This window comes from Eumetopias jubatus, unplaced genomic scaffold, assembly GCF_037043125.1.
Source record: "Eumetopias jubatus isolate StellerSeaLion01/CBP00866 unplaced genomic scaffold, mEumJub1_p1.0 scaffold_13, whole genome shotgun sequence".
NCBI lineage: Eukaryota > Metazoa > Chordata > Mammalia > Carnivora > Otariidae > Eumetopias > Eumetopias jubatus.
In genome coordinates this window covers 3,704,381-3,724,458 of record NW_028274819.1, presented here as the reverse complement: position 1 = coordinate 3,724,458, position 20,078 = coordinate 3,704,381, and positions in this window count along the sequence as shown.

The following is a 20,078-nucleotide window of genomic DNA, read 5'->3' as shown; positions in this document are numbered from 1 at the left end:
GCCCTGCGTCCCACTAGGGGCCACCTCACGTGCCCTGACCCACAGGATCCTTTCTCCCATGAGGTGCGATCATTCCCACTTCCACGGTGGGGAAACCGAGGCACGACGCAGCCACAGAGCTGGAGCTCCAATCCACAGCCTCGGCTTCCTCACCAGGCCGGCCTGGCTGTGCACAGGGCTGCGTGGGCCACCCACGTGTGGCTCTCAGCAAGCGTTACCTGGTGACGGTGTTTCCGTTCACATCTCACGCTGAGACGCAGGATGGGCCCTGCCGCTGTCCGAAGGGACTTTCCGCCTGTCCTCACGGAAGGCCAGTCCCAGCCCGCCCGGCACCAGGGCGAGCGTGCAGGTCAGGACTCAGCAAACTTCTTAAGGGGCCGGCAAAGGTAAATTCTGGGCTTTGCACCCACACGGCCCTGTGGCATCTACTCACCTCCCCGCCTTGTAGAGGGAAAGAGGCCAAGAACACTCATTGATGGACACGGACTTTGATGTTCATATCAGTTTCATGCGTCGTGAATTCTTCTTTGGATTTTTTTCACCCATTAAAAATCGGAACAGAGGGGGGCCTGGCCGGCTGAGTTGGTGGGGCATGCAACTCTGGATCTCGGGGTTGTAAGTTCAAGCCCCACGTTGGGGGTAGAGATTACCTACAAATAAAATCTTTAAAAAAAAAATTTGGAATGGCCATTCTTAGCTCCCAGGCAGCCCCCACACAGGCAGCGGGTAGGCCCAGGCTTTGCCAACCCCGGATGGAGACTGTGGCCCAAACTGGGCCATTTGGAGACAGGAACGAGGCTGGGGTACAGCGGCAGGCAGCGCTCCTGGGGGCTCCTTCTTGCGGCAGGGGCGTGTGGGTGGGCAGGGGCTGGTCCAGACACACCCCAGGATCTCGAGCTCAGGCCCCGGGACCCTGCCCTTCTGCCCTCCTCCTCCTGACCCTTCAGAACACCTTTCTCCCGCACCTGACGGTGACCTCCTGGGGACATCAGTCTCTTACACGCTGGGGACTGCACTGTGTGCCCCCAGGCTCCTCCCCATTTCATCTCTGTCCCTGTTCTGTGACCCACACCTGTGGCTGAAGGGTCCTCAAGAGGTCCCATCTTGCAAGAGAGGAGACGGAATGACAACAGAGAAGAGAAAGTCCCGAAAAGACCTGTGCAAACACAAGTGTCTCCGGACCCGATTTATCATATAATGTTAATTTTACCTCGGATTTTGTACGAGGAGTTGGAGTAGGTTGGAGCGTATCCACCCCCCGCCACCACGACGACATAAGTCATGTCTTAACCTCCAGAACCTCAGAATGTGACTTTCCTTGCCATCAGGGTCTTTGCAGATATAACCGAGGATCTTGAGGTAAGATCGTCCCTGATTAGGCTGGGCCCTGTACGTCCAACGACAAGTGTCCTTATAAGACAGAAGAGGACACACAGAGAGAGGGGCCACGTGACCACGGAGGCAAATGTTGCCAGGGTGCGGCCACCAGCCCAGGGACACTTGGAGGCCCAGAAGTTGGAAGAGGCAGGAAGGACCCTTCCCTAGAGCCCCAGCCCCGGGGCAGCCCGCCCAGGGGTGCAGAATCCCTGCAGGCAGCCCCCTCTGTCCCAGCCCTTCCTCCTTCTCCCCTCCCGCCCCCAGGAGGGTCCCTGCTGTCCCATCACTGGCCAGGACCCTCCTCTTCAGAGCGGGTGCCTGCCCTACCAGGCGGCCCAGCCGCGAGTACCGCAATGCTGAGGGGCCCCTTCCGCCGCTCTGGGACTGGCTTCCCTCAAGCCCGACATACCGAGTGCTCTTAGCTGAGCCAACTCACTGCTCCAACACTTACGTCCTGCTCTGCCCAGTGGGGCGTGAGGGAAGTCTGTGAACTGAAGCCGGCGGCCACACGGACGGGGAGCTCACTCCCACACACGGCAAGCCCAGGACCGGGCAGGGACCGCAGCCCCTGGCTTGATTCGCACTTTGAAATTGGCCCCAGGGAGGAGTTGCCTGCCTCCCTCAGGAGAGCCTGGCTTTGGTTAGGGAGGCTAACCACCAGGGGGCTAGGTAGGGTCGCTCTCAGCCCCGCTGGGTGGGCCCTCCAGCTAGTGGGCCCAAGGAGCTGTAGGGAGCAGGAGGGCCCAGCAGAACTCCACAGTCCCCGACCATCTGGCTCCCAGCTGGGCCCGCTTCCAGCACGGCTGAGGCCCCGGGTCACCCCTTTCCAAGTGAGCTTTTGGGGTGAGAACCGGATCCAGCTGCACAGGCTAGAAAGGGACCCCTTCACTGACCCAGGATGTCTCCAGGGCCTCTGGGGCCCCGCCCAACCTGTTTCCTGTCAAGGGGCAGACAGAACAGGCTCTCTCGGCCCCACTGTACAGACAAGGAAACTGAGGTTCAGAGAGGTTCGGGATCTGGGTGGGACTCAGCAGAGGCTGGGTTTGAACCCAGGTCTCTGAGCCCCATTCCAGTGCCCTTCTTGGTGCACCCCATCATGCCAACCTCACCCCCTGGTGCAGGTGCCTGGGGGGGGTCCCCAGAGACCAATGCTGCCATGTGCCTTCCTCCGCATCCCTGCCGGGCCCGGCTCCCGGCATTTCAATGTCCACCTGTTGCCCAGCCTGGGATGCGCCAGCCCTCTGGCCTCCCCTGACACCCTGGAGGAGTCAGGGGCTGGGACTGCCACTCAGCAAGACCCACCAGACCGTGCAGCCTAGCAGTCCAGCAGGAGGGAAGCCCCTCGCCCTCAGAGCCGTCCCTAAGCCTGGGAGTGAGGAGAAGGGCTGCCACCCTCCGAGTCCCCAGCCCCTCTGGCTCGTGCTGGGGAGCGAGGGGGGAGGGGACATGTGCCCCTTCCCCACCTTGCTGGCTGCAGAGGAAGCTAGCCCTCTTCCCAGGATCCAGCGCCCACAAGATTCCAGACTGATCTGTGAATGAGGGAAGGAGGGAGGAGGAACCAGTACCCCGGCCGCCGGGTCCCCAGGCAGGCACTGCCCCCTGGAGGGCAGTCTCAGGAGCCAGGGTGTGAGCACCGGCAGGTGCTGCTCAGGTCAGGAGCTGCTGATCCAGACACACTGTCGGGGTGGGGGTGGGGGGGCTCCTGTCCAAGCAGGGGACCCACTGGAATCTGTTTCCTAGGGGGGAGTGTCAGCTGATGCCCAAGAGACTCTTGAGTGGGCACCTGAGTCCCACTTACCTGCCAAGGAGCCTCATGGGCTCCCCGGTGCCCCTCTGTAGGGCAAGTCCCTCCAGGGGCACCAGGCAGCATCACTCACCCCCAGGCAAGCAGCACCTGCTCCCCTCCTTGTGCTCAGTGCTGGGCCAGGTTGGGGGGGGTCGGGGGCAGAGCACTTCCCCATCCTACAGTTCTGGTGCCGGCCCGTGTGCACCTGCAGGATGGGCACCTGTGGGGCTGTGTCCTGGGAACCCGCATGGCCAGACTCACACCTGAGCTTGCACGCTCGGGGCAGAAGCTGTGGCTCAGACCAAGGCCTGGGCTCCCCTAGGCTCCCCCTTCTCGCATCTGGCCTGGATGCCAGGAAGGCCCAGCCGATGGGGTAAGCCCTTCGGAGCACCTGTTGTGGGGACAGAGGACATGAGGGAGCAGAATGGTCTCCACCTGAGGACAGCTGGGCCCGTCTGCTGAGCTCCGGAGCCCCTTGAGGCAGCACCCAGGCATTGCCCTGAGCCAGGGACTTATCTCCCTCTGTTGGCTCAAGTCCAGGCAGGTGGCAGCTGGGAGATGAGGTGAGCAGCTCCGGGGGCTGCTCTGAGCAGAGGGTCCTCAGAGAGAGCCAGCCAGGGCCTGCAGGGGGGTGCACAGCACCCCACGGTCTCCAAGGCAGACTTTCTCCTTTGAGCCTCACACCCACCTGGGGCGGGAGCGTGCTGTCTCCATTTTCCAGGTGAGGACACTGAGGCCCCAGCTGGCCAGACGGCTGGCCACTGGCCTCCAAGGCCGCCTCTCCGGCTGGGTGGGGCCAGGTTCAGAATTTCCTGCTCTTCCTCACCTTTGAGTGGTGTCCCTGGCCGGGTGGTGCCAGGCTGGGAAGCTTCTCTGGGGTTCCACACCCACCTGCACCTGGTATTTTTATTCCCATGTGAGTCCGATGCCAGAACGTGGTTAAAGATCACGGCCCCACTGTTTCCTTCCATGTCCGGGGTCAATGGATCACTTATCTGGTGAGATCTTATCTGCATGTCCTTGCTGGATTCTGGAGCTGGCTCCTGGAGGTACAGGAGGCCCAGGTGGGCAATCACGGGGGCCAGGGATTGACCCAGAGGGGTGGGGCCTCCCACCTGGGGACCCGCCTCTGTCCCCTTCCCCCAAGCAGGGCCTCCTGCTGTTTGTCACCTGCCCGCGCTCTCGGCTGCACTGGGATGTGTCAGGCAATGAGAGGGAGTCAGAAAAAAGCAGAAGCAGAGCAGGGAGGGGAAGAGAGGGGATGAAGGAGGGAGTTCTTTGGGTCCGAGGGGGACATTTCAGCCCCTGTTTGCGCAAGATTGCTCAGAGCTTCCTAGCAGCCAAGGTAAAAGGGAAAGAAGTTGGGGGAAGGTAGAGGCCATGTAGGAGACTGGTCTGGTGGACGGAGCCTAGCACATTCCCCAGAATTTGTTTCACTAATCCTTGCTGCCTTCAGCCTTCCCTGACATGAATCTTCCTTTTCAGAAGGAATGCCACGGCCCAAACGTCACATTTCATGCCAGGGTGTGTGAGCGCGAGCCTCTGCACGTCCATTCATCCGTCCTTTCCTTCGGCCAACCCTCACTAAACGCCTACTATGTGCCAGGCCTGTGTTAGGTGCTGGGGAGATGGTGGTGAGCCACGCAGGCGTGGTGTCCACCCTTGGGGACAGGGGCTCTACCCTCAGGGACGCAATCCCCTCAGAGCAAGATGATGGTGAACGAATAACACACGAAAAACCAGGACGTGCCCTCCGACCTTTGACGCTGGGGGAGCCGGGGTTCCTGGCACATCTGGAACGAGAAGACAAAGGGAAGGACAGGCGCTGGACCCGCGCGGAGCAGGGGCTCTGAGCAGCTAGAGGCCAGGGTTGGGGCACCCAGACGGAGGGGGGAGGAGGGAGGCGGGGGGCCGGCCCGGAGACGCTGGACCCCGGGCCAGACGGGTCGGCGGGGGAGCCGCCAGCCATCTAGCCCCTCTGTCAAGAGCTGGGAGAGGATCCCGGGGGCAGTGGCAGGGTGCTCAGGTCGGAGCCTAGGACATGCATGTGGAGCGAGTGCGGACACTGCTGTGCGACGTCACATTTGGGTTCTCCTGCTCTGTGCTCACGTTCTTTTGTCTCCCCAAACCTCAGGCCCCATGCTGGCTCAGGGCGTCGGGTCAGGGGAGTCCTGGGAAAGAAAAGGGGCCGGGGGCGTGTAGGGTGGGGTGGCCCCGGGGTTGGCAAGGACAAGTGGGCCGACCATTCCCCACTCCCTGCCCTCGGGAGACCTAGGAGGGGTTGGGGGTTGGAGGGCTCAGAGGCTCCAGGGCTGGGGAGGGGGAGCTGGAGACATCAGGGTGTGTGAAGAGGGACAGGCGCCTGTCCCAGAGCAGAGCTGCATCGTCCCGAAATCCTGCATCGCCAAACACGGTGTTGTGTGAAAACCCGGTTCCAGGGGGGAGAAGGGAGCCTGTGGCTACAGAAGGTCAGATGTGAAAAGCAAATTGTGTTCTTCTTGTGGGAATTTCAATATCGTAGGTGGGTTTTGCAGCAATAAACCTACTTTTGCAAGGTCAAAGAAAGTGACGGGAACTGCCCTAGCCCACTCACTGCCCAGCTCATCACCATGGCTTCCCAGGTTCCCCTCCCCCTGCACTCTGGCCCCCGCTGCCCCCATTATCCCATACCCCCCACTGTGCCCCCAACTCCTCACCAGCCACACAGATTTTCTTGCTGTCCCTCAAACATGGCGGGTTATTATCTGCCTCAGGACCTTTGCACTTGCTTTTCTGTCTACCTGGAATGCTTTTCCGCCAGAGCTTCAATATCAACCCCTCCACCTCCCAGTCCCCATGATACTGCCTCAGGAGTGTGCCTTTCTATTATTTTGAGGCCATTCTCTACTCTATCTCCAGGCCCCAGCACATAGTAAGACTCAACAGCACATTTTCTTTGAACAAAGACCCTCATTGTTACATTTTTAAGGCCCCAAAAGGAAATGAATTGCAGCCAGTTCCCAGACCGCTGGGCTTTCAGCTGCTTCCCCCCAAGACTCCCCACACTGCAACCAGCTAGCTGGACTCTGAGGGACACCAACTATATTCCCTGGTGAATCCTGCGTGTGGCCTCCAGCTCAGGATCTGACTGTGGCAGCTGGGGAGAGACACCCCAGGAGCTGGGGCTCCAGGTCAGTTCAGCACTTTCTGGAAAAGGAAAATCAGACTGACCTCTGGGGGGCAGCATGGTGTCATGGGAAAAAGCCTAATGGGCTTCAGGTGACCTGGGTCTGGATCCAGGCCCTGCTGCTTCAGGAGCCGGTGACATTTGGCTGCGTCGCTTCTGCTCCCGGACCTCAGTGTCCCCTTCATAAAGTGGGGCTAAGAAGCTTCCATGCCGGGTGGCTGTGTGCACTGGCCAGGGAGGCGGTGGCCGTGCGGTGCCGGGACTCTGCGCCCCCGAGATACTTCAGACAGACTGGGGAGCCTTGGGGGCCCCTTCACTCCCCGGATGCTGAAGTTAAACATCCGAACAGTTACGGGAAAAAAAGCAACAGTTTAAAAATAGGAGGAAACATGTCCAAAAGGAACGTTCTATTATTTCTCTCTGGTCGCTCTTGGCAGGCTCTGGCAGGAGGAACAGAACAGAACAGGGCCGTCTCACTAGCTAGAGCTCTCGGGGGGGCTCCCAGCCCCAAGCCACCCACCCCCACCTGCGCCCCTCCTTGGGCAGCCAGGCCACCGAGGTGGGGACTGAGGCTGCCTCGGTTTCCCCACAAGGCCCCAGCCGCCTCTGGCCGGCCCCCTCCCCACCTTGCTCTGCTTTGGGCCCTGGGCCGCGCGGGGCTGGAGGGCCTCCCGACGGCCCTGGGATGACCTGAGCGCTGCGGGAACAGTCCCAAGTGTCCTTATTTAGAGGATGTGGATGACTCCCTGGAACGGGACCCGTGTCCTATTGCTGATTGTCACAGGTGACCACAAATTTGCCGGCCCGAAACACACAGGTTTATTCTCGAACAGGCCTGGAGGGCCAGCGTGCCGCTGGGCTACAGGGAAGGTGCCCGCAGGGCTGCGGCCCCGCTGGGACTCCTGCTCGCCCCCTCCCCGCGAAGCCGCAGGGCGGCACCTGCCAATCTTTGTCCCTCGGTCTGGCCTGGCTCCGCTGTCTTGTCTTTGCTCTGACTCTCACACCCCTGCACCTCTCAACAGGACCCGTGGTGACACAGCCACCCAGGGTGACCTTGCACCTCCCAACCCTTGACTCAGTCACACCTGCCGTCACCCCTACCACGGAAGGCCACGTATTCTCGGGTTCTGAGCAGTGAGATGTGGGCAGCCTGGGCGTTGCGGGGGTGGGGGGAGTCTGGTTTCCAGTCTACGGCAGACCCCGCGCACAGCTGGTGCTCAAGGGGCTGACCACGATAATGAGCACCGGATGCCTGCCAGGGGCCTTCCCGCTCCGGAGGACACACACCAATCTGGGGAGGCAGGTGCTGGGGTCCTGATCCCCGGGGGGAAACAGAGGCTCGGCGGCGCCACAGGAACACACTCAGCAAGCCAGGACCTGCTCCACGGTTTCCATCCCTCCCATTTTTCCGGGGAATGATCTTGGCCTCCATGCAGAGGGTGCCCCTACCTCTCGAGATGTCCTTGACGAGTCCCTGGACCCCCAGGGCCGTGCACCACTGGAGCAAGCAGCTCAGGAGCAGGGTGACCCTCTGATGCTGGTGTTGGGAGGGTCAGCCCACCTTCGATCCCTGCAGCGAAACCCCAGGGCCCCGCCTTGGCTCTGAGCTCCTGGCCCCGCAGCGGCCTCGCTTGCGACCTGCCTCCCAAGGGTCCCCCTTCCCTCGCCCCCTCTGGTTTCCCTCCTCCCCCTGCACCCCCCCCCAGGCACACGGCCATCCAGGTTCAGGCCTGTCCTCACCCCGAGAGGACCGGGGCCCATGGCTCAAAGGGCCACGGTGCTCCAGAGCCTCGTGCAACCTTACAGGGTGCGCGTGCCTGGTGCTCATGCACACACACACTCACACAGGGTTACACACGGCACACGGACATGTGTGTGTGCGGCCACACACGTACAACTCACTCGCGCGCACACACACTCGTGCTCACGCGCGCGCACACGCACACAAATACGCCTGCGTGCGTGCACACTCACATGTGTGCATACTGTTGTATACATGCACACTAACTCACACATGCACGTTCACAACACACCCACTCACGCATGTGTGCACACACACACAGCAGTCCTCCAGCCCTTGCAGGGCGGGTCTCCCTGTGTTGTTGCCCAGCTGCCCCGGGGGTCCGCCCTCCCCACGGACACCTGGAGGCTCCCTGTGAATCCTGAGCTCCCCTTCAGGGGGACTCAGGTGAGAACATCTTTCTGGGGGCACATTCCCTCTCCCCAGGGTGAGTCCCCTCCTACAGTGGCTCCTCCCTCGGGGTCCTCCATCCCCATCTCCCTGCCGGCTTCCACGGAGCCTCTTTAGTGCTCTCACGCAGCTACGAGGGGCAGCCCACTGGAGGGCCGGCTTCGACCCCCCACTCCCCGTGTCATGCCCTGTCTCCTCAGCAGCCCAGGCACCAGGGATGCGGTGACGTGGGGAGGAGCAGTGTTCACTCCATCTTCCAGAAGACCACTCACGATGCCTGGCCCATGAAGGGTGGTCTGCAAAGAGCTCCTGAGGCTTTCACGCCCTCGGCACCAGCAGGGAGATGCTGGGGCTGCCCGGGGATGGTCCTCGTACCTGATCCTGGAAGGGCTGCCCCCTCCATGCTGCACCTGCAGAGCGCAGCCTGGGGACGGGCAGGCGGCGAGAGGCTCCGGCCGGGCTGCCCCTGGGTCCTGGCAGCACCCAGGTAACTCTGAGCCAGGAGATGGTGTCCAAGGATTTGGGGGGCTGCTCCTAAGCTTCCTGCTCACGGCTCATCTCCAACATATGAGATGGGAATTGTGTGGGATCAGCTACTGAGACATCACCCCCTCCCCACTTTGGATAGGTGGGGAAGGGATGCCGGGTGCCTGGGCGGCTCGCAGCCTCCTGGCTCCTCAGGACCCCAGACTTACCACCCAGCTTTGTCAGAAGGTAAATTTATTTGTTGTCAAGAAAAAAAGCCGGGGCTCCCTGAGGGGAAGGAGAGGGAGGCCAGGCTCTGGCTGGGAGAAGGAGAACATGAAGAAGGGCTGGCGGCTGGGGACTCTCGGGTGGGGCTAGGAGGTGGCCTGTGGGGTCTGGTCGTCCTGTCCGTGCCGTGGTCTTGCAGGCAGGCCTTCCATGTGAGGGCAACAGCACAAGGGACCCCCCAACCCCACCCCCAGGCAGGACGTCTCCTGTCTCCCAGGGGTCCGGGGGCTTCCTGCCGTTGGAGTTCGGCCACGGGCAGGGCGGGACAGCACGCTCCCAGGGAGTGAGGGCGGCACGGCATGGACAAAGACCTGGAGGCTGGATTCCAGGTGTGCCCAGCGATTGGGGCACAGGTGGGCGTGGCAGGAAGTAAGTGTGGGCGTCCCCACCCTGGCCTGAGAGCGAGACTCACACTTGAGCAATTCTTTCCAGATAATGGGTGTGTGGAAAGCTGAATCTTCATTCCCAAGGGCTCGGGTTGGGCTCCCAGCCCATCAGGAAGATTGAAGTGATTCACGTGTGCCCCCCACCCCTCTTCTCCTGGTGGCCAAAGTGGGTCTTAGGCTAGCTGGCAACTCAGGGTTTACTCCTGACCCCTCAGGGCTCCCAGAGCTGTAGGGGTTGGTGGGGGAACCCGGAGGACCGGCACAGTGTGGCCCAGGAAACCTGCTCCAGGAACAGCATCCTTGGGTTGGTTCTGGGAACTCGGGGTACCCAAAGGCCAGGGGGACCTGAGGATACTGGGAATGGCCTGGGGGTAGGAGAGAGCAGAGTAGGGAGCCCTGAGCCCGGCCTGGCACCTTCCCTGCAGAGGCCTCTGGTCTTAGTGGGGGAGCCTGGCCTGAACCCCTACAGGGCCCTGGACGCCCTGAGTCCTGCTGGTCTATGTGCTGGAAGACAGAAAAAAACCACAAATACCATGGTTCTTGGTGACTAGGCACGAGCTCCCCTGCCCTCCCCTCAACCTCAGGGTAGGGAAGCAGACACAAGAGGTCTGTTCACGCTAAGAGCGATTTTAGCCTCAGCAAGTGGTAGAGTTGAATCGCATCCTGCATACCCCAGATTCATTGTTAAAGTCCTAGCACTCAGGACCCCAGAATGTGACCTTATTTGGAAATGGGGTGGTTACAGATGTGATTGGTTAAGAAGAGGTCATACTGGAGCCCTCCTAACAAGAGGGGACAGACAGACACACAGAAGGAGAACACCCATAGAGTCTGCGGTGACACGGCCATAAGCAGAGGCTGGAGACAGACCCTCTCGGGGTCCTCGGGGGAGCTCAGCTCCGCCCGCACCTTAATACTGCCGGTGTCCAGAAGTGTGAGAGAAGAAATTTCTGTTGCTTAAGGCACTTGGTTTATGTGCTTTGTTCCTGTAGCCCCAGGACACTAATGAGATAGGTGGGGTGGGGGCAGAAAGGGACCCACCTCCCCTGAGAGCTGCAGCAGGATGGAGCACCCCTTCCCTCCTGAGCACAGCCTGGTGGTTGCCCCCCAACCACCCCAAACCCCCCACATCCCTCTCTCCACAGCCAAGGGCTTCCCTGGGGCATCATTCCCTTGGTCCTGTGAAGTGTCCAGTCCTGCCATGGCTGGATGGATGGATGGCTGGCTGGATGGATGGATGGTTGGATGGCTGGTTGGATAGGTGGATCAGGTGGATGGGTGGTTGGGTGGATGGATGGGTGGGTGGGTGGGTGGGTGGGTGGGTGGATGGGTGGATGGATAGGTGGATGGATAAGTGGATGGGTGGATGGGTGGGTGGGTCGGTGGGTGGGTGGATGGATGGATGGATGGATGGCTGGCTGGCTGGATGGATGGATGGCTGGTTGGATAGGTGGATCAGGTGGATGGGTGGTTGGGTGGATGGATGGGTGGGTGGGTGGGTGGGTGGATGGGTGGATGGATAGGTGGATGGATAAGTGGATGGGTGGTTGGGTGGATGGGTGGATGGGTGGGTGGGTGGGTGGGTCGGTGGGTGGGTGGATGGATGGATGGATGGATGGATGGACAGGTGGATGGATAGGTGGTTGGGAGGATGGATGGATGGATGGATGGATGGATGGATGGATGGATGGATGGATGGGTGGGTGGTTAGGTGGATGAGTGGATGGATGGGCAGATGGGTGGTTGGATGGGTGGGTGGGTGGATGGATGGGTGGCTGGCTGGCTGGCTGGATGGATAGTGGGTGGATGGATGGATGGATGGATGGTGGATGGATGGATGATAAATGGATGGATGGATGGATGGATGGATGGATGGATGAATGGATGGATGGATGGATGGACGTGTGGGTGGAGGGGAAGCTGCATGGCCCATGCTCTCACCCCTGGGTCACCTCACTTGGGGGACACTGGAGGTGCAAAAATCAGAGTTGTTAATTCAGGAAGCACTCTTAACAGAGGGGTCCTGTTGACCAGAAGCACCCAGACTGGCACAGGGTACTGAGTTTGTGCAATTGCACCCCAGCAATTTCCATGCCAGTTGTCAGGTGAGATTTTTTACTACTCATTCCCTGACTTGGAAATGTGGAAAATCAAACCACACCGTCCCTGAGTTTGCAGGACTACAGCCTCCTGCACCACAGCGGGCACGCTGCTCAACCCCAAGTGTCCTGGGCAGTCTGCTCTGGACACCACCCCGAAGACAGAGCTTTACCTTGCTGGCCCGCGTCGCTGGGACAGATTTCTGAGCTCAGCTCCGACAAGAATTAAATTTATGGCAGGGTTTATTTAAAGGAGGAAGCAGCAATAAAGTGCGGCACCCAGGGAGTGATGAGCGAGAGCCCTGCGGGAGACACTAAACAGGTACTGACAAATGGGACTTTTTATTTAAAATTCCCCCACGGACAGAGCGGACGGCGGGGCAGGCCAGACGCCCCTTGGAGGAGATGAAGAGTCCATTTCCTTCCTCTAGATAAACATGCCAGCAGCCAGATCCTTCCGTGATGATAAATGGCTTCCTCCTGCCACCAGTGTGGGGTCACGCCTCCCGCTGGCCGGAACCGGCGACCCATCCGAAGCCCCGGGCAGGGCAGCTGCAGGAAGGTGCTCCCGCACCAGGATGCAGCAGCTGCGGAAGTAAGGAGCTCCTGGGACAGGCTGGGTCCTAGAAGGAAGGGAGCCAGGGTGGGATTGGTGGGGGCGTCCTACACCCCAGGAACACGGGCTGGCATTGGATGAAGCCTGAGTACCCCGTCTGGTGGGAGGATGATCACCCCACGTCATACAAGCATCTCTGCCCAGCCCAGGGCTGTTGCAGGAGGAAACTGGTCTGACGGATCAGCGGGACCGGAGCAATCCCCCCAACAGCGCTTTCAAACAAAGTCCAAACGAAGTTATCTATAAAAGGCCAATTGCTGGCGCATGCACCTCCTGGAGCTGGAGGAGAGAAGGGAGGCGGGACCCCGGCTTGTGGCCCGCAGGGCTCCATCTGCTGCTTCCAGCCTCCTGAGCATCTGAGATGCATTTGTGGTTTCCTGCTCCAGAGGCTCACCTGGGGGTGGGCAGAAAACAGGACGAAGGCCTGGGACTTAAGGCAGCCCCCTGCCCCCAGGCCAGAGTCCTACCTGTGTGCCCTCACCTCCCACAGGAAGCAGTCTCCTCCCCTCTCCCACCCTCCAGGGCAGCCCCTGTTGTGCAGCGAGGAAGGGGCAGGGGTGTGGGAAGCCACGGGAGGTGTGGACACACGCTACCAAGTGATGACCCGTGGAAGCAGCCAGACTCAGAGGGCCACAGAGAGCATGATCCTATTTACACAAAATGCTCAGAGTAGGGAAATCCACAGAGACGAATGCAGATCCATGGTGGCCAGAGTTTAGAGGTGGGGTGGGGGTTGTAATCGCTTAATGGGCACAGAGTTCCTTTTTGGGGTGATAGAACATTTTAGAATTTGACAGAGCTGGTGGAGGCATAGCGGTGGGAATGTACCAGATGCGCCCGAATTGTTCACCTTATCATGGTTCGTGTTATGCCGTGTGAATATCACATCCATTTTTTTAAAGGTGCGAGTGGGGATCAGCAGGGCCTGCATGAGGACAGCTGCTCCTCGGCCCCGGCAGGTGGAAGAGAGGTGCTCCCCAGGGCAGCGCCCTCGAGCGTCCACGCTGTAGGCCCCAGAGTGGAGGTACATCTGGACTCAAGCCCAGCTCCACTATGTAGGGGTAACCGGGCCAAATAACTGGACCTCAGGGGCCCTCGGTCTCCACATCCCTCAAATGGAATCCACAAAGACACAATGACAGAAAGCCCGTGGCCAGGCCCAGTGCAGAGCCTGTCATGCACCCGGTGGTGACCAGCAGCATTGGTCCTGGGTGATGTTTCAGACTGGGGTACCTATGTTACCCTCCCTGCCAGCTGGCCAGGGGTGTGTCTGGCTCACCTGACTCCCCCCTGCAGCCAGGCTACCCAAATTCCAGGCCATGGACTGACTGTCAGCACCTTGTGAAAACACCTGCTAAAAATCCAGATTCCTCAGCACTCCTGCCAGACATTCAGCATCAGGGCAACTAAGATGGGGCCTGGAGATCTGCATTTGTGTAAGTGCCTCTTGCAAGTTGAATGCACAGCTGGGTTCAAGAACGTTCTGCCTTCCGACCCTGCAGGAGGGGTTGGAAAGGGGACTGGAGGACCCGAGGTGTTTGCTTGGGCTTTGGTTGTGCGAACAGCCTGCCCTCTGTCGCCTGGGCTGGCTGCAGGTGGACCAGACCTCAAAGAGATCCTTTGAAGATCGCTTTCACTTTCTTCACACCCAGCAGGACCCCCCAATCCTTCCCCAACAGGGAATGATGCTCCTGGAGATCCGGGGTTTAAAAAAAAAAATGCTCTTTAAAAAATTGTTGTTTTTTTTTTTTTTTTTTAAATAGGGAAGGAATGTTTGGAGCCTCCCCACAAAGGAATAATAAGATTAAGGGATTTAGAGGAGGCTGCTGGTGACATATACACATACTGCCCTGAAAGAAAAATCTCTTACTCATGGAGAGCCAACGACGTGGGGAGCCCTGTGAGGTCTGAGCTTACCCTGGCAGCCTCATTCGGGGATTCCAAAGTCAGCTCTGATGTGACAGCAATGACCTCGAACACGGTTCACCCAGGCCAGGCCATCCCCGGCCCTTCACACCCCCTCCTTGCTGCCCCCAGCAGTGGCAGGAGGTAAAGCAGTGATAGCTAAGACTGAGCCAGGCCATTCAACCAGCTCTGACTTCTCTCCTCCTGGACACACAGCAGGTCCGCACACCCCAGCCTCACTTGCACTTAGTGTGGTCGTGGCCTGTGGGTGGAAACGGCCCAGGCCTGGCCTGTCGGCTCCTCTGCAGGGGATTCTGGAGGAAGATTCTGAAGGCCCAAGAGGGTCACAAGCCGGAAGGAGCCTGGATCCCCGAATGACCTCCTGGAGTAGACTCTACCTGCTGTTCCCAATGCTGGCCTGCATTGAATTGGGATGTAAGTAAGAAATAAGCCTTTAATGTGCAAAGCCACAGACATTTGGGTGATGAATGGCAAGGGTTGTCTCATTGCTGTGAGCTGATGGTCATGGCCACAATCAGCCAAGCTCTCCTCGGACAAACAAAGCCCTGCATTGCCAGAGGCAGGGGCACGTCGATGGTCCAAGGTCACCACCAAGACCCAGGGAGGCTGGCCCCAGAGCCCCTGACTTTGACCCCTCATTGGAGGAGAAATCGAGACTCAGAAAGATCAAAGGAACACCCCGGGTTGCCAGCTGGTAATTCTGGGGAAGCAGGGACTTGAACGACCATCTTCGCCTCCAGAGCCCACGCTCTGTGACCACTTTGCCATTCTGGGAAATTGGTGGAGTAGCTGTGAGCACCTCCAGCCCCGTGCACCCCGTGGGAGCCAGCCTCCATCCTCCCCAGCCTGGGGTCTCTTGGGGACAACCCCACTCCCACACAGCCGGCTCGCTCCCGGGTCCATGCCTGGTCCGTGCGGTAGGGCTTGCTGTCAGACCCTCCAGGGCCACTGCCCCTGCCCCGTCCAGGGCATCCTGGTCGCACGTCTCAGACACCAGCTGGGGCCGGCTTACTCGAAGGGGGCGTTTGTTGGATGGAGACTCAGGAGCCTGGGATCCAGCCCCTGGTGGACTCTGCTCATCCAGGCCCTGCGTCTCCTGCTGGCCACCTGCCTGGCCTCTCTCCACATAGCAGCTGCACACACCTGATCCCAACCTCACAGCATGTCTGCTCGGAACTTTCTTCCCAGGTTCCTCCAGGCACCAAGCGGCCTCGGCTCTGTCACCTCCAAGAGGCCTCCCGACACCCCACCGCGTGATCCAGCCCCTCATCCGCATCAGCTCTGCCACCCCCCTGCCCTCCCTCCTGGCTCATCATCTGTCTACTTGTCTGTCATGCCCCTTCCCCGCATATGTGAGCCCTTCAAAGCCAGGAGCCTCGTGGCCCTGACACACAGGAGCGGGTGCTCAGCATCCATCGTCTGAAAGAACGAGCCGTTCAAGTGAACACGGTTTCCTTTACCCTTGTCCCTTTCCCCCCTGTGGTACAGGGCCTGGGAGCGGGGCTCTGGGCACGCCACGCACACAGAGGGTTCCGGGTCACGCCATGGTTAGGGGCCACAGCAGAAGGCAACGCTGGGCAGGCTCCAGGCTCCCTGGATGTGGCCTTGTGGTCCAGCAGAGGCCCCCACGAGGCTGGTTCTTGAGCCACGGGCGTGCCTCTAAGGATGATCTCTGATGGCCTGAAGCCTTCATCAAATGCCTAATCAATCTCTGTGGCTTCATATGTTATTTTATGCCACCCTCAGGATGGTGGCAGGATTGGGGTTCCAGACAGAAAAAGAAGGCCCTGCCTGACCTCTCAGGGCCCCTGCCACGTCTAGTCCTCACGTTGAGCAGAAACAAGGCTGTTAGCACCCAGACACCCAGAGTCTCCCGGGTCCCGAGGAGGCAGGCAGATCTCCTCTGTACAGGCCCTTGTCCCTGGGAGCCCTTCCTTGTCACCCAGAACCTGGGGAACTGTCTCTTCCTCTGGGGGACTGTCTCCACGGGTCTCCCTGTCATCCGCCACCCTCTGGGCTCGCTGACCCTCCGCTCTCACCCGGGCCTGCCTCCATGGGGTCCCCTCCGCCCACAGCTCCACAGGGTGGCCTCCCTCCCAGCCACCCGGTCTGGGCTTAAGTGTCACCCCTCGGAGACGCCACCGTGACACCCTTTCCTCCTGGACATGTCCCTGCTCTTCTCCACCTCTGCCTCTCACATCATACCCTGCTGCACACTTGTCTCCTGTTTACTTGTGGACAGAATTCTGAATGGGGTCCTAGTGGGTTGAAGGGGTGGTGACCCCCCCAAGAACTGTCCCCATGCTAATACCCATAACCTGCGGGTGAGGCCTTATGGGGGAAAAGGTCTTTGCAGGTGTGATTAAACTAAGAACATAGAGATAAGACCCCCCCCCAGATGGTGCTAAATCCAAGGACTGTGTCCTTAGAAGGGAAAGGAGAAGGGGACACAGGAGGGGCCATGTGACCCCGGAGGCAGAGGCTGGAGGGACGCTCACAGCGCAGGGCCCCAGAGGCTGGAAGAGGCAGCAAGGACCCTCCCTGGAGCCTCCAGAGGGAACACGGCCCTGTCCACACCTTGATCTCAGACCTCTGGCCTCCAGATGGGGAGGGAGGCAATTCGTGTTGTTGTGAGCTCCCTGTCTGTGCCCACTTGGTGCAGCCACCCCAGGACTCTGATACGGAGCTGTACCCACTCTTTCAAAATGTTGGCCCCAGCCCCTCCCTCCCTGTGGGGTTGAGTGTGGGGCAGGACTCCCACACGGACCAGACCAGACTGAAGGGAGTCTCCCTGGCACACAGAGTAAGGTTACCCCCCGGCCGGAAGGCACGAGAGAGCCCCAGACCCCTGTGTGTGATGGTAGCTCACGCAGGGGGAGCAGCCTTGAGGGGGAAGGGCGCGCACCCGCCCGTCGTCTGTCTCCGCACGTTAAAACGAGGCCCACGTGTTGTCTCTCAGTTCCTGGGCCAAGAGGCGGGCGCCGCCCACGGCCTTCTCTGCCTGGGGTCTTAGGCGGCTTAAACAAAGGTGGCAGCCAGACTGACTTCTCAGCTGGCCTCGGGGAGGAACAGCCCCGGATCTCCTTCGAGGTGTCAGCAGAGGTCAGCAGAGGTCACGTTCCGGCTGCTTGCTTCCGCAGACCCAGCAAGGGGCAGTCTCTGACTTCAGGGCAGGCCCCTTTTAAAGGCTTGCCTGATTAGGTCAGGCCCACCCAGGCTCACGCTTGTGATGAACCCAAAGTCGACAGATTAGGGATTCTAATGACATCTGTGAAGGCCCTTCACTTTTGCCCTATCACACTCCACACTCACAGCCGTGATGTACCGTCACATTCGCCGTATTCTGTTGGCTACAAGTAGATCCTGCGATCTACCCAGGCTCAGGGGATGAGAACTACAGAAGATTGTGACTCACTGGGACCCCCCACCTCTCTCTGTCACCCTAGTGTGTCCACCACATAAAAATTGCTTATTTGGGGAGCGCCTGGGTGGCTCAGTCGTCAAGCACCTGCCTTCGGCTCAGGTCATGATCCCAGGGTCCTGGGATGGAGCCCCGCATCGGGCGCCCTGCTCAGCGGGAAGCCTGCTTCTCCCTCTCCCACTCCCCCTGTTTGCGTTCCCTCTCTCGCTGTCTCTTTCTCTGTCAAATAAATAAAATCTTTAGAAAAAAATGCTTATTTTTGCAAAATTTATTGGAAAAAAAAAACCCCTGTAACCTTGGGAATGCAATGCTCGGGGTGCCTCCCGGGACCCCGGAGGGCACCTGGCTAGAAAAAGCCTCTGAAATCTAACTCATGTTAGCTTCACGGAAAATCTGCATTTGATAATGTGTCAGGGAGGGGACATCCATCCAACAGGGCTGTCTGAAGTCAAGAGTTCGGGAAACAAAGTCCTTTCCTGGTGGGACCCCAGGAGGCCGGCCCACTCAAGAAGCCGATTCCAATGGCAGGTCTCCCTGCTGGCTCCCAGGGGGCTGCTACCCCGATCTGTTCATTACAGGACCTGGCACATGGAAAGAGCCCAGGGCATGACTACTGTGTATGAGTGAACCCCCAGCGCACCCAGCTTCTGGGGAGCCCTCTCTTCTCCGATTCATACTGGTTTCTGGGTCTGACTGACCCTACACTGTAAGCCCCTTCACCCAGACGCCCAGCAACCAGCTCAAGCCTGACCCCGGCTACACGCGGTTAGATCAGGGACAGCAAAGTAGATGGAGGCGTGGCAGCGTGTTGGGGCTGGCCCAGAATCACGTGGGAAGGGCCCTGGGGCAGAGGTGCCCCCTCCAAGAACGGTGGCTGTGAGGGCTCGGGGTTAGATCCAGGCCCCATGGTTCAGAGAGGAGCTGAGTCACGCATGCCGCATTTTGTATGCAATGGGCTCAACCTCTGTGTGTTTATTTAAATCAGCAAGACACCTGCTTGCCACACTGCGCCTGCCTTCACTGTAGGCGCCACGCTGTGTGGGGGCCATACCTGACCCTGTGCACCTCAGCTGGGAGGCAGGACACGGGGCTTCTCAACTCAGCCCTGCACTTGCTGCGGATGCCCCTTGGTTTCCTTGCTGGCACAGTGCGGGGGTGTGGAGACGGTGTGGAGACCCAGAACTCTCAGTTGGAGCAGTTTGGCAGGGGACAGGAGGTATCCGATATAGAACTCAGAGTAACCCGGACTTATCGGTGGAGGGTACTGGGCAGCAGGAAGACCCCCATCTGGCCTCCCCCTTACCCATGCCTGAGATCACTACTCACCAGAATGTTCTATTTCCTAACTGAGACCACACACAAGATGGCCAAAAAACTAGGCCAACAGCACAAAACCCATCTGAAAACTATTGGTTTTGTTGGATTGTTCCTTCTTTCAGCATTTGGGGGAAGGAGGGCTGCTGGCCACCAGCCCTCCGAAGGTCAGCACCCTGGGTCCAGGCACCTTGTCTGGGCCTCCGCAGAGCTGGCCAGCCCCTCCTGGGCATCCGCAACAGGCGACCGTCGCCCCCAGCCTCTGCATGCAGAGCCAGGAGTAGGGCCAGCTGGGGGTGCTGTCCTTCCAAGCTGTGTAATCACATTCTCTTGTTGCCTTCAGAACCCCATCTCTTTCTCCGCAAGATCTCGTGGAGATCAGACAGGGGCGGAAGCAAAGCTGAGAGACTGAGTAAACATCTCAACTCTGTCTTCAGTTTTGTAGCTTTGCCTGAGGCTTACGACCCTGGGAAGGAATGCTGAAAGCAATGAAGGGTACAATGTGAGCTATGCAGTATGATCCCCATGTCCTAGGCCCACCCCCACTGCATACACCCTCGCACCCCCGTTTTCTGGGATGGAACTCCTCCCTTCTGCTCCCAGACCACAGCAACAGCCTGCAGACCTCCCGCCCCCCACCTCCATTCTTGCCCCTTCTAGTCCGTTCCTCCCACTGCAGCCAAGAAACGATTGGGGCTTGTTTGGGTCAAGAGCCAGATGCAAAGACAAGGTTGACCCCGAAGAGATCACTGAAGGACACAGCAGGAGGACGTGTAAAGAGCCTCCGGACCGCAGTGCAGGGCTGAACCTACAGAAGGGGAGAGGGAGGACCGACTGGGCAGGCTGGGCCACGGATGGCTCCAAGAACGGTGTGGCCCGGAGGACTCTGGAGGAAAAAAGGCAGGTAAAGCAGCTAAATTAATCAAGGCACACATATACAGAATAAGAAATACAAACAGAGAAATATCAACAGAGAAAATGAACAGAACCGCAAGAGTATGCTTTGATCAACTCCATGCAAATAAATTGTAAACTTGGATGAA